At 36.3% G+C, this 15,411-nt stretch overlaps 1 protein-coding gene and 1 pseudogene across 3 annotated transcripts in view; one reads left to right on the top strand and one right to left on the bottom strand.

The window, feature by feature from the left end:
* The window catches only part of SNX13 (sorting nexin 13), a 137,823-nt gene that overhangs the window by 48,165 nt on the left and 74,247 nt on the right, over positions 1-15,411 (top strand). The gene's annotated exons all lie outside the window — the stretch shown is intronic.
* LOC307191685 (phosphoglycerate mutase 1-like) lies at positions 4-8,605 on the bottom strand (annotated as a pseudogene). Its single transcript has one exon. The product of its transcript is annotated as a phosphoglycerate mutase 1-like (transcript).

The following is a 15,411-nucleotide window of genomic DNA, read 5'->3' on the forward strand; positions in this document are numbered from 1 at the left end:
GTCACTGCATTGTATTTATGCAGAAAAATTTAAATATTGTTTGTATCAATAGGGAAAATAACTTTCAAATGGAAGGAGAAAATTGATTTATTACATGGTAAGTAGAACAGTAGATTATTATTGTGGGATAATTCTTAGATTATAGAACTAGAGTCATAAAAACCTTTGTTCCTTTACATTTACAGAATGTTTATCTTGACTAATACCTGTTCTCTTAGTCTGTACGTCCGTTTCTTCCTCAGGGTCCAGTTGTCCAATCATGTGACTGTTCAAAGTCTTTCATCCCACTTACCGATAATACTTTTTTCCCCTCTTACCCAGATACTCTTGTTCTGTTTTATTTTGTTTTTAGTTGCATCACTCCCTTATTATACTGTTCTGGAAATAGGATTTAGTACAGTTATGCTCAAAATGAGTACTGGGCCAAGTGGCAGCGCCAAACAACTGGAACATGATTCGGAAATCTGACACAGTGAAAGACATGCTTGGACATGATCAAGAGGCATTTTATGGCCATAGAACAATAAGGCAGGGGAGGGGTTCTGAAACATACAACAGGGTGAAGTCCTATACCTTAGGAGTCAGGGAGCTTATCTCATGTTGGTGTAAGGAATAGTTTGTTTTCTGTTAACCACCACTAAAATCCCCGGAAGGTTTTTGTTGTTGTTGGTATTTTTAACATTAATATATAAATAATATATGAAATATATATAATATGTACAAATATAGACACAACATATATGTATTTTATATATATATTTTGTAAAAGTAAATGCAACACTTAAACATTCAGGATTGATCCTAATCTTCTGGAGCGAGTTCCTCTGGTGTAATGGAGGAAATGTTTGTTTGAATCACCATGCAGGTTACATTCGTCTTCTACTGGAATAACTAGAGCCTCCCAGACAGTCACATGACTACAAAATAGTACAGGATTAGCTTTTGGGAACACAAATAAGCTCTCTTGTTCCTCCTCATTGGTCACATCTTAGCATGGTTCTTGCCTATCTTCTACTCAAGCAGGGCCTTAGTAATGAACGAAGCACTAGCAAAAAGTCCCAGAGTTACTTCCTCTCCACCCTCTTGAATAAGTCTTCCCTTGACTTGGACTGAGGACCCTTTGCCCCATAGGTGCTGTTCTGACTAGATTGTATGAAGGAAATGGGAGCAGGAGACAAAATGGCTAAAAGAAAATTGGGAGCCACTGATCCCCATCTGGAGCTACAACTTAAGATGCCCACAGACATGTGCAGGGAAGAGGTGCAGAGGAATGGGGTGGGAGGGGGGTGTCCTTGGGAAAGTAGGCTGCTTGCTTGCCTTCACTTCTTGGCCTTGCCCTGGGCAGCCATAGCCTCCATGACTTCACACATGGGCTCTTCATTTCCCAGGAACTCCATGGGCTTCTTGTCCAGTTCATAGACAGTGGGACTACCAGTGGGCAGGTGCAGCTCCACAGTAGCCTCTTCAGAGAGACCCTCCAGAGGGTTGACAGTGCCCTGAAGGCTATTGCCGTGGGCTGTATTCAGTACCCCCTTCCCCTCCTCCATCTGGGGAACTATTTTTTCATTCCAAAAGGGCAGAGCTCTGGCAATAGTGTCCTTCGGACTCTCACAGGAGGGTAGCTGATCTTCAGTGAGGTCTGCATACCTCAGTCTTTATTGATGTTGCTGTAGAAGGGTGGTTGAGCTTCATAAGAGGTGGTAGGACATAATAGCATGTCCAGATCTTTACCTGGGTTTCGTCATGCTTGGCAGCAGTTTCTGCTTTATTGAAGTCAAGTCCTCACTATTGGCAGCCACACTTGGTCATTGGCATCCAGTGCTGTCCAGAAGATCCAAATGGCTTTCTTCTGCACCGTGGTGAAGCAGATGTCAAACTCCTAGCCAGCATCTTGTAGCACCTGCATGTGGTGCTTCACCTCCTCACGCCTCCTGGGCTCATGTTGGCTTTGCCCCAGCCACTGAAGCTGTTCTACAGGTTCTGTGTGCTTTTCCTGTGTGGGATCAGCACCACCTTGTAGGTGGCCATGGCGGCATAGACTGGGGCTCACTGAGATGCCAAGGTCATGACCCCAGATACTCTGTTTTATTCAAGCGCTCTGAAAATAGTTCAGCATAACTGCTCACTTTTGGCACATACCTAGCGGGGTCCTCTTAGAGGAAGAAGAAACCAAAGGAGCATAAGTCAGTGGAGAATACGTATTCAGTTTATTTGTTTACTTTCAGAAGAGAAGTGTATTTTAATGAGTTTCCTTTAAGAAACTTTTCTGAGGTATACAAAAATTCTCACTTTACAAACACCCCTTACATACTGCCTCCCATATAACAAAATATTTTGGTCTATATCCTTGTATTTAAACTGCTTGATTTTGGGGAGGGCATTTCATATGCAGAAATTATTTATTTTTGAAAGAAAGGATTCTATCTTTGGGCGAATTTGCAATCTTTTTTTTTCTTAAATAAAAGAATTTGCTACCCAGTACACAGAGTGCTTTTCCTATGAGCCTGTGGCCTCAAGGCAGGAGGCTGCATTGCTATGCCAGGAGTACACTGTCTAATCTGAAGGTATTATTCTCCAACCAACCCCTCTTCTTCCCTAATTAGGTTCTTGAAATATACTTTTGTACTTTTGAGAGTCTTGGAGAATAGAGCTTTGCCCTAGGGCTGTTACTTTGTTTCCATCTCTGTTCACATAGATATTTCTAGCTCATGCTGCCCTGTCAAGACTTTTTCTTCTATAATTCAGTTGATCTTAAGCTTTAGAGTGTGAGGTGAGTTCCTCAGCCTGAGGTCACTGAGGAGGCCTACAGTAAGTTTCATGGTTTGAATTTTAACCTTACTTGGATAGATTTGAGCTCCTTCTCCCTTATGATTAACAGCAAACATTGTAAAGTAGCCAGCCATAATTAGGAGTGTAGACTTAACTGTGGAACACAGAAAATATAATAAAGTATAATCAAAGAAGTCAGAAATTGGATTTTATCTCCTTATTTCATATATGTAACATTATTGTGTGTTAGGTATTTTTTAAGATCATTCTTTTGAATCGGTCATTCACTGCTTTTTATGGTAACACCATCCTAATGATGTTTTTCTCCCTTTGGAAGAGTGGGAATAAGAAGAGTTCATTATTCTTGTGTCTGCTTAAGAGTATATGAAAATATGAAAAATTTTAGACCTAGAAAGAACTTTGAACTAGTAATTGGAAGACTTGAGTTTGTATCCTGCTCTACCATTTAGCCGCAGTACTGTGAGCAAGTATTAAAAATTTTTTGGATCTTGGTTTTTCTCACATGTGAAATAAGCCTAATAAAAAATACCTGCCCAGTACTGCATTCCTCACAGGGTTATTGTCATGATCAAATTCATCTATTCATTCAACTAATATTTTGTGTCTACTTTGTACCAGCCAGGTGCTGCGGATACAGCAATGAATAAAGCAAAATCCCTGCTCAGTGGAATGTAATGAAAATAGTTCTTGTGAAAATGTTTTCAAAGTTGTGAAGGAATTTAGAAGTTTAAGTTTTTATGCCGTCCAACATCCATAATTTCACAGACAAGGAAGCTAAATTCCAGAAAGATTAAGCGATTAGTCTAGGATTATCTGTTGAGTTGGGGGCAGAGCGAGAATTAGAATCAGTTTGTTCCTAATAGTTAGTATTCTTTCCTCCACTCGCTACCAGATATATTATGATCTAGATTATTAATCTTAGTTTCTCCCACCTTTCTTTCGTATCATTGCAATGCTTTCCCTGTTTTTGATCTTATAACCACCTTTTCTTTAAACTTCCTGTCGTAAGTTTTTTTTTCCCCCTTCTCTAATATTCTGTGCTTTCAAGCTAAGTATTTGGGTGATTACAGGAAGAGCCAGGTTTCTTCCATACTAGACTGATATGAATTTATATCTTTGCTTGTTCATTGGTCTTAAGTTTTTGGGCAAATTAATCAGCCTCTCTTGAGCTTTAGTTTCCTTATTTGTAAAGAGCTGATAATAAGCTACTTTTGAGGCTGCTTTCAGGTTAAAAAACAATATGATGTAAAACCTGTAGCATACAGTAAAGCTCAGTTATTGTTTGTGCCTTTTCTGTGAATGACTTTATTTTTGTCCTTCATTGGCTTTTTCTGTTACTACTAAAATGTATGTCTTCACAGAGGCTCCTTGACTATTTCCAATGTGAATATCAAGAAAATTAAGCCTGGTTATAATCACTCAAATACTTTAAAAATTCTTATTCTTGTCTGCTGTGCACTGTGAAGCATAAGTTATCACTTCTCTCCTTCAAATTACAATCTTGCATAGGGTTCTTAACCAACAGCCCATGAAGCCCTGAAGATGTATGCGAAATTGTCTGTTATTTTTCCTATTGAGTGATTCCATAGATTTTATTTTCAAAAAGGGCCTATGAACCCAGAAAAGATTTAGAACCACCAAATTCTAGTGTTCATATTTATTCATCAGCTTGGGGAAACAATTACAGAACATCAACATAAAACAAAATACTCATTTTGAGATATAACAGGAAGAAAAGGATATACTTAGAGTGTGAAGTTCTGGTTTTGAGCTTTAGCTCTATTATTTATTAAGCTCTATGGCTTTGAATGGGTAAAAACCATAAATTCTTTGAGTCTAGTGATAACCTATGTCTGCTTATCAGGTTGTTGTTAGGATTAAATGACATCGCATGTGAGAGAGTACTTTGTAATGATAACACCTCATACTAACATTAGTACCTGTTATTCTAGTAACAGTTTAGGGAAGGAAACCTTCCCATAGCACTTGAGTTCTCTGTGGAGCCTGGGCATAAATTAGGCTGGAGCTTTAGCAGATGAATCTGTGATAACCCATGTATTTTTATTCTCTCTTCAAATAAGATAGTATGATATAGGATAGAAAGCCCTGGGAGATTTGTATTATAATTCTACCTGTACCATTAAGTTATAATGTACTTAAAAGAACATTTCTTAACAACTCTGTACAGCAGTGATGCTGAACTTGTAGCACACTCTGAGTGTGTGAGGGGCAAAGGAGATGATGTGCATGAAATATTTCATAAAGTATTTGTCGACCAATAAATGACTTTTTGAGCAAGTTATTTGACTTTCTGTGCCTAAATCTCTGCATCAGTAAAATGGGGTAATTTTCTCATAGGATTGTTGTAATGATTATATGGGGGAAAAGTGCATGTAAAACATCATAGGATCTGGCACATAGCTTGTGTTCAGTGAATGTTAACTTCTTTGTTGTTATTGTTGTTTTTGTTATTTGTTACATTCCTAGGATATATACACAGATTCTTTGACCTTGTCTTCTTAGCTCTATTTTTTTTTTTTTTTTTTGAGGGGGAAGGGAAAGGGAGACAAAATTAAAGCACATGAAATGGAGAGAAATAAAGTGGTGATTTGTGTGGCATTTAGAGGATTTCATGTAGAGATAGAATGGACCAGAGTCACTGATCAAGACCTCATGTGGATTGAGGCCAAAACTGGACTTCAAGAATGGGTGTATTGAGATGGAGAGGGAGGGATAAAGGACATGTTAGGCAAAAGGAATAATCTGAGCACAGTTCTCAGAAGGGGGATAAGGTTAGTGTATGAGGAGGTACAAGTGAACAAGGAACCTTGTTGTTCTCAAAAGTGAAATGTGGTTACTAACTCTACACATCTGTTTCCCTGAACCCTAGGGTTAGTGGAAAGGAGATATATTCTAATGCTACTGTGTTCCTTCCTGAAGGGTTTTCCCATGGTGTAAGGACATAGGAAATGTAGGTTCTGAGATTCAGTGGTTCTGATGCTGATGGTATCACTGTTCCTGGAATAACGGGGTTTTGCTACTGAACTCAGGTCCCACTGCTCGCTGCTTGAGAGGCAAATTTTGGTTGGAAAGGAAAGGTTGTTTTATTCAGGAGGCTGGCAACCCGGGGAGAAGGTGGACTCATGTCCAGAAGCCAACTCCCCATTGCTGATCAGGGGGCAAGAGCTTTTAAAAGGGAGTTTCAGGTGTGTATAGGCAGAGGGAGGGGGCTTTGTGCAGAGCAGCATAGTAAGCTCTGATAGTCATCTTGAAATTGGTCATGAGGTGGTCTGATTAGCATCATCTCGATTGCTTTAAGTACAGTGAATCTTCAGTTCCAGGGTCAGTTTGTTCCCATTTCCTTGAGGTCAGTTCTTAGAATTGTGTAAGATGGAGCAGCTTATGTCAGGGCTACAGTCTGGTCATCAAGTAGTTAACTTTTTCCACCTGGTGGGGGTTTTAATATCTGTAAAACAGCTCAGAGGATATGGCTCAATATTATCTGTAGCCCTTGAGGAGGAACTAAAGGTCCTTGACTTTAAGGACTGAACTATTATTATCTTGTCCTGTTTGACTATTTTACTTTGTTTCTGTATTTTCTCATTTCTTTGATTAAATTTATTCTTTGCCTGAAGTTTTTCTACAGACAAGACGCAGGTGGAAGACATGGTGGTGGTGGTGGGATCTGTCTAGGGAAGCTCCCAAGGGTCCTGCTTGATTTTAGTTTGTTTTCCATTTTTCTCACTCCCTTTTGCCATAGAAATGTAAATCGTATGTTCCTAGACTTGTCCAAAAGGCAAGTACAATAATGGACGTTTGCAACAGTGAAGTTTTATACTATTATCATTTTATATTCTTTGCCATTTGAAAACTTAGCTCAAAAGAGATATTAATCAGAAAGATGCAAAAAGAATTAGGAACCATCTAAATATTTAAAAGGGGAGAAAAAGTTAAAGTTTTTATATCTATAGAATAGACCAGGGGTGGTTAACTGTATATTTTTATAATTCATATATTGTACAGTTCACTCACTTAAAGTCATTGGCTTTCAGTATATTCACAGAGTTGTGCAGCCTTCATCACAGTCAATTTAAGAACTTTTTTAAAAAAATAAATTTATTTAATTAATTAATTTATTTTTGACTGTGTTGGGTCTTCATTGCTGCACACGGGCTTTATCTAGTTGTGGTGAGCCGGGGCTACTCTTCCTTGCAGTGTGCAGGCTTCTCATAGCAGTGGCTTCTCTTGCTGCAGAACATGGGCTCTAGGCGTGGCGGGCTTCAGTAGTTGGAGCACGTGGGCTCAGTAGTTGTGGCTTGTGGGCTCTAGAGCACAGGCTCAGTAGTTGCGGCTCATGGACTTAGTTGCTCCGTGCCATGTGGGATCTTCCTGGACCAGGGATCGAGCCCGTGTCCCCTGCATTGGCAGGTGGATCCTCAATCACTGCACCACCAAGGAAGCCCTAAGAACATTTTAATGACCTCGCAAGGGGACCTGATATCCGCTATCAGTCTCTCCCCATATCCCCCACAAAGCTTCTAGCTCTGGGCAGTCAATTATATACTTTTTCTCTCTATGCATTTGGACATTTTACATGAATGAAATAATACAATATGTGGTCTTTAGTGACTGGCTTCTTTCACTTAGCGTGATGTTTTCAAGGTTCATCCTTGTTGTAGCATATATTATTACTTATTGCTTCTTATTGCTGAATAATTTTCCATTGTATGGATACACCACAGTTTGTTTATCCATTCATCAGTTGGCAGACAGTAGGTTTGCGTCTATCTTTTGGATTTTATAAAGAATGCTACTATGAGCACTCATGTACATGTTTTTGTGTGGACTTAATGTTCTCATTTCTTTTAGATGTGCACCTAGGAGTAGAGTTTCTGGTCATATGGTAACTTAGTTTAACCTTTAGAGGAACTGCAAACTTTTAAAAAGTGGCTACACATTACCACCAACAATGTATGAGGGTTCCAGTTTCTCCACATCCTTTCCTGTACTTGTTATTGTCTGTCTTTTTGATTATAGCCATCCTAGTGGGTGTGAAGCGGTATTTCATGATGGTTTTGATTTGCATTTCCTTGATAGCTAACGATGTCGAACATCTTTTCATGTGCAAATTAGTCATTTGTATATAGAGAATGTCTGTCAGATCTTTTCCCTATTTTAAAATTAGGTTATTTGTCATTTTATTATTGAGTGTACTGTACTGCTGCCTGGTTTTGTAAGTACAGTTTTATTGGGCAGTTATGCTCATTTGTTTGCATTTTGTCGATGGCTGCTTTTGTGCTACAGTGACAGAGTTGACTGAGATGATGTGGCCTGCAAAACCTAAAATAGTTGCTAATTGACTCTTTTAGAGAAAGAGTTTGCTGACCCCTGGAATACATAGATTTGCATACATTAAAATATTACGTAGTATTAACGAAGTAGGAAATACATTAGAATAAAAAGCACACAAAGTAGTGTACGCTATATGATTTTAGCTGTGTAAAAAGTTGTAAGTATGTGAGCATAGCAAAGATACTAAAAGAAAAACACTAAAATATTAACAGTGATCTTTGGATTGTGGATTTAAGGCTAATTTATAGCTGATACAGAAAATCTAAAGAAGGAAATTACATTTTACAAAACGGGCATGTATTATTCTTATAGCCCAAGACAGAAACATTTGTTGCTCAGCAATAAAAATATCTAGGATGACTTTGCAACTAAATTCCTTTTCCTGTTTCTCTGTTTTTTATATTCTTGCAAACACATAAATAAAATAAACCGTTTTTCAGGTGTAGATGACATTTTTTGTATAGGTAGCCACTGAATCTTTATTTCCTTGGGAGGTTATCTTGAAACTAATGCTTAAATATAGTGTTTTGTACATGATAAGGTAGTGAATACTCAATAAATTATTGTTAATTGAGTTTCCATTTATGACTTCCTTGGTAATTTTTCTCCACAAAATTTAATATATTTTGCTGTTGGGTCTAGGAATTTTTCATTTATCAGGTAAATTTTACTGAAAACCTTATTTATTAAAATACTTAATAGCATGAATTTAATATTTAATACTTAACATTATACTTAAGAAGATTCACACTTAGCCCCAGGTTATTTTTTTTCTTTTCCTGTAGCTTGATTAAGGCTTCCAGCTCTGTGTTCTTTATACTCAACCCCTAAAATAGAGTGTGCTTCATGTGTGTTCCTCTATCTAAGTTTTTCTTTATATTTGAAGATCCAAGTTCTTTAAAAGTTATGCATCCTTGACCTCTTTGAAGCATTGGGGCACAGGATGTAGAACTGGATGGATTTCTTAGGTGGAGTTATAGTTCACTAAATACCATTTCCTTTACTATGGTTATATAAAACTGCATGCCTAAATTTTTCTCCATTTCTACCAATTTGTTTATAACGTTTATGAGTCAGAAGATTTTGTGTTGTTAAGGTATAGCAGAGAAAACACCAAATTGAAAGTTAGGAACCCTGTTTTTGTTTTTCTGTTTTTTTTTTTTTTAACAAAGCCTTGATCTCAATAACTATATAATCTAGAATAAGTAATTTAAGTTTTGGCTCTGTAATTACAGGGGTTTGTGGTAATTATTTCAGATCTCTTTCAGTTCTAAAAGACTGAGATTCCCTGGTATGGTTGGTACTAATCTTGATTTGTTTGTTTTCACTCATACTTCCTCTTCAAAACACTCACTCACATTCTCTATCACACCCCACATTTTGAATATCATTTGGGGAGTTATTTTTTATAGTGTGTGGGGTTGCTAATTAGATTTAATTTACTTTGGGATTAAAGTACTCCTCTAGTCTGTTGTTTTACTGATAGGAGGTCTTAGAGTAGGGTGATGATAAACTTTATTTAAACCTTTTATTGTATTTCTCCACGGTCAGAAAGGATACAAGACTTAAACGTGAAAGATATTTACTAGACCAGTCTTTTCTCTGTAGTTAAAAGTCTTGTATCAGTGAAACTTTAAAAATTTTTATTTGATTATCCAAACTAGTACTATTCTGTACTGAATACTGAAAACAATAAATTTGTAGTTTTATAAGTCGACTCCTTTAAGTTTTGTGAAGTGTAAATACTCCCACCATGGTTGATTTTAAGCTGTCAGTATGAAGTCACTGAATGTGGAGTTAGGAGAGAGATGTGCACCTTTGGCTCTCCTACTCAGCATACAACAGTGCAGCCAAGGGAAGGGAGCAGACAGGTTAGCAACCATGAAGTAATGAAAGTTGTTACCTCGTGTGGTTGCTAATTTAGCTCCCATGAAAGAGTAATTCTCCATATATTTTTAAGAATTATGGTATAGAGTAATAGTAAATTTAATGTAAGTTCAGTTTCATTATTTTATACTCAATCCTTATAACTACATCCTTAAAGTAGATTTTAAAAGGGAAACAAAGGTGCTCTAGGGAGGTGGTTATGGTAACGTGAAGTATTTATACTATGAGCAAATTGAGACTGGAAGAAGGGAAAATCTTTTAATGGATTTAGGAGCAAGTTTATAATTCTCTGCTTTTAAAATATTGCTCAAATTCAATTTTAGGCTGAAGCTTTTGACGCTAACAGCGTACTCCCTCAAGGACTCTTGAAGGATGGAAACATGTAAAGGTTTATGTATTTTAAAGAGTATATCCTTTATAATAGTGAAGTCTGAGGGGGAAGTTACTGTCTGATTCCGTGACTCAAGGAAGGAATTTTTTCTTTCACAGATAGGACACCCAATTTCAGCAAAAGATGTCTGAGTCAGTGATCTAAAAATCCTCTAGTGGAATAAAACTTCTCAAAATGTCTTCAAAGATGCTTGTCAAAATCTACCCAGAAAAACTAGAAATCATTAGTATAGGAATTTTACTATACTAATGATTTTTTTAAATGTCTGAATTTTGTAATTAGAAGGTAAAAGACCTCATATAGGAGATTAATACATATTATTGTAATTTTATGCAGTTGGTTATTATATCACCTTTATTGATTAATACACATTTAAAAAGTCTTTATATATACGTGTGTGTGTATATATATACACATACATACATATACGTACATACATACTATGCAGATACAGTGTCATTCTTTTTTTATTTAATTAGTTAATTAATTAATTTATTTATTGGCTGCACCACACGGCATGTGGGATCTTTAGCTCCCCAACCAGGGATCGAACCCATGCCCCCTGCGTTGGAAGTGCAGAGTCTTAACCACTGGGACCGCCAGGGAGGTCCCTACTATGTCATTCTCACTGTTGTAAAATAAGGTCTTAGTAGTCATTTCTGTGAAAAAATAATACAGCATCAGGAATGTAACATTTATTATAGGATTGTTTCTGTGGGAAAATCAGTTTTTACTTTTATCGTTCTGACATAAAGGACCTTTTCCAGGGCAGTATTCTGCCCAGTGTGTGAAGATTGCCTCTATTGCCAAATGGTCACCCACTTCTTTAGTTAGGCAGGTCTACGTGATGACTCTTGCATAGGCCATGCTCATATCCCTCTTTTGTCTGTTCCTATATCCTTCTTTACCCCATTTAAATACTAGTCATTCATCAAAATATGTTTGTAGTGTGGCCTCTTTAATTAATCCTTTTTGACTTACGACATAGCACTTAACTAACTTCTGCTTATTTCTGTGTGTGGGTATCATCAAAAAAAATTGTAAGCTATTTTTAGAATGGTACCAATTCTGTACTACTGTAATAGAAATTCTCTTTAGTTAGCCAGTTATTCTCCATTCCCTTTGTAAGACATACTGACTCATGCCCTTAGCATTAAAGCTAGGCTAATAGGCTACATTCTAGTACTTCTGTCCACTTCTGTCCCTACCTTTTGACTTTTAAACTTATCAGAAGTTAGTTGTTGATTCTTGGGCACAGAAAGTCTGATATAATTGTTTTGTGGTATGAGCTGAGCATGGATGCTTTAGAGGAGGAAGACAATTGAGTGTGTTAAAAAAGGAAGTTGTATTTGTTTCTGAACCTGTGTACCCTGCTTATACTTTTTATTATAATCATATAATTTAATTTACTTCTACATAGATTAAAGAATATGAGTATGACAGGGTAGTTCCTATGAAAAAGAGGTCACTTGCTTTGGAATTTACTCAGCTAGTTGCTAAATAGATCACAGTAGGATTAGGTGTGTGAAAGACAACTATAAAATGTTGGTGAAAAGCCTTGAAAGACTCTTACTCTGCATTTGGATTTGTTCACAGATGTCGTTAGTTGTTAATGCCATTTAAAAGAAACTGGAAACCATAACTTCCTCAATGTGAGAATGGTTTATTCAAGACAAAGGCCACATTAATAACACTTAGCAAAACATTAATCAAAAGGTCTTATCTTAGTCTTACACTGAAAGATTTATATGATTTAAGTTAAAATGAAATACATTCATGATTCCTTCTTTTGATCAAATATTTCGATTTACTTACCAGTTACCACTTTTCTATGTATTGTGTTCCTGCGCGCGCGCATTTGTGTGTGTTGGGATGGGTATGTAGTTAATCATAGGTTCTTAAAGCTGTAAGTGTCCCTAGAGAAAAACCATGGGTGGTGACGTGACTTGCTGAATTTCACAGCTAATGAAATGGTGTATCTTTTACTTGAATCAAGGACATGTATTCAGTCCAGTTCAGTCTTAGTTGATTTTGATGTGTTTTTTGTGTTACTGATGATGAGCTGTATACTGCTTAGAATAGATGGCCCCAGTGAAGCAATTTATGTAATCTCAGTCTCAGCCCACATATTTGGGACATTCATTGCCTTTTTTTGGCATTAGCATTAAGTAGCTTTGGGGTTTAGAGACGCAAAAAGAGCTTCTCAATATATGTCCTATTTCAGAACTTTAAGGAGTAAAGAAGCAGTTGCTGTATGTGGTTCATGTGGCCATTCTCCAAGCACCTATTAACAGTGCTCTGACCCTGAAAGAGAAATCAATAAATCAGTATGTATCAAGTGCCTCCAGTGTTTAACATATTATTTAGCCATTGGGGAACACAAGTAGTGAATAAAACATAGTGGAATAAAACAGACAAAATCCCTGACTTCCTGAGATTTTTATCTCAGCAGTTGAATTATTTAACTGCAGGTTGTAAGTGCTATAAAAAGTGAAAAATGTGCTGCTATGAGAATATGTAACCAGAGATCCAGACCTTGTCTGAAGGAATAAAGCAAAGGGTGAGGGTCAACGAAGAGTGCCGTGTGGAATTGACATTTTAGGTGAACTCTAAAGTATAAGTGAGAATTGTCAAAGGAATGTGGGGGAGCGAAGGTAAATTTATGGAGAGTGGACAGGGTGAGCAAACTTGGCAGAGGGAATAGTCTGTCCAAAGGTATTGAGGTAAACACAGAACAGAAAAGGAAGGACAGTGGAACAAATGATGAGGAAGTAAGCAGGGTCCCAGCTGTGTATGATCGGAGAGTCACTAAAGGGTTTTTACGGCTCTTGTTTTGTATTATCATATTTGTATTTTTAAAAAGATCAGTCTGGCTGCTGTATGGAAAATAGAATGGAGGGTAGACTAGAGTGGACGTGGGAGATCAATTAAAAGGCCAGGAATAAGATGACGGTGTTAGAGATGAAGATAAGGCCTGCCAAATGTATCAGAGAGCTACACTTGGTAGTTTGACTTTTCCTTTTGTTCTTTAATTAAGACTTCATTGCTTATTTGCATTCCTAATTAACCATCGTAATTCTTACAAGCATTCTGTCAAGATATATAAGCTTCAGGGGCCTAATATAAATTGTATATTCTCAGGGTAGGGTTGAACATATCCCTTATTCTCTTGGTCATATAGGAAGTATGCTCTCATTTTTAAATTCAAGAAGTGAAAGCCTCTAAGTAATAATAAAATGAAAGTGTAGATAATAGGATTCATTGTGTAATAATCCAGGTGTTTTTACTAGGAGTCATGTGGGGGAATATTTTAAACAAAGTGAAAAAGAGCCTTGACTGTAGACATGACTTAAGAATAAATAATATTAAGAGCTCTAATAGAAAACTACCTGTGGATCAATAGAAGGAAGTGTGGCTTTCAAATTTTAAGACAAATACTACTAGAAATTGTTAGTAGATATTTTCCTAATTATGTAAATGGGAAGTCATGTACTACTGTTGTTCTTATCTTCCTAACCTAGAACAGTTCCTTTGAGTTGAGATTTGCAATAGATTTGCATGTATTCAGGGTAAATGAGTCAAGCAGAGGGAAAATGATGACCTTGGATAGAGAATATAAAATACTGTGTTCCCTGTTTTCCCCACCCTCAATATATTTGTATATTGAAAGTAGAAATCTGTATTTAATACTTAAAATAATTTTCATGTATTTGCATTACTTGTTAACTTTCAGTCATTTTAAATGTCATTACATCCTCCATAATGAATTGAGATAGGTTTTAAAATGCCTTCTAAAATTAATAAATTTTGTTTTGTTTGAAAATTTCAGTAAATTCTGTAAATAGCACTGTACCATGAAACAGAACATATGTAATTTGAAAGATTATATATTCTGCTTTCTTCTAAATTTGTTAGAATGAACCTTTTATGGATTAAATGAGCTAATGGCCTATACCAAGTAAATTTTGTTCTTATAAAATTTTCAGGTTTGGATGATTTTGTACAGATATTCATGTAAAGAGTTTTGAAAGATGCTTACACAGATTGTGCTTTTCTTTCTAAAATAAGGGCAAAAAGAGACTCTAGAGACCTCTAGGTTTAAGTTTTTATTTTAGGTTTTATGTTGAGACTGAGTATTGTTACCAAGTTTAGTGTATGCTTATATACATGGCTCTTACATTCTGAGTAATGGTAACCTCTCCTCAGATCCCAGAGCTCAGGTTACATTTATTTTTGTTAAATTGTTTGTATTCATGGACTTATAATTTACTCTTTCTTTCCATGTATATAACAAAATCATAATTGTGCATTAGAAATTATGAGTGTTAATAATTTATGTTTTTGTTTAAAAATAGCCATCTGTTATATTCCTCAATGCCATTACCACATTTAAAAGTTTTTTCTCAAAAGACAGTAATCAAGTCAACTTAATTCACTAGCTTCTTTATTATACAGGTATGGTGAATTAGCATAATGAATTATGGTAACTTTTTTTTGCTCCCCCATTGTCTAGCATCTTCATGAGTAGCCTCTTTATCTTCTGTTTATTTGGTATGTTCCTAAAGGGGTGAATTAATTTTAGTGCTAACTTAAGGAAAACAGCATTGAATAACATGTTTGTTTAAAAATATCACTTAATCCAAGGAGATGTATAATCTGGGTTTATCTGTTGTATTTGTTATCTGTTTCACTGGTTTACTAAATTAGTGATGTTTGTTGAGGTCTGTTGCTTTAGAGATAAGAGTACTAGGTAACTTAATAAACTTAGTAATCACCTTTTTCATGGGTAAGTGTGGTATTTTACATTACTCTTTAAACCATTTCCATGTGACTATAGTTATTTCAAATAGTTAAGTTTTTAAGTGTTTTATATGCAAACAGAAACCAGTCAGGCTCATACCAAAGATATTTGGTTCAAAACTTGGACCATATAACTAAAAGGAAGAATGTGGAGAATTCAGAAAGGGTTCAGAAGGAACCAAGAAATATCT

The sequence above is a fragment of the Stenella coeruleoalba genome, assembly GCF_951394435.1.
Source record: "Stenella coeruleoalba genome assembly, chromosome: 9".
Lineage (NCBI taxonomy): Eukaryota > Metazoa > Chordata > Mammalia > Artiodactyla > Delphinidae > Stenella > Stenella coeruleoalba.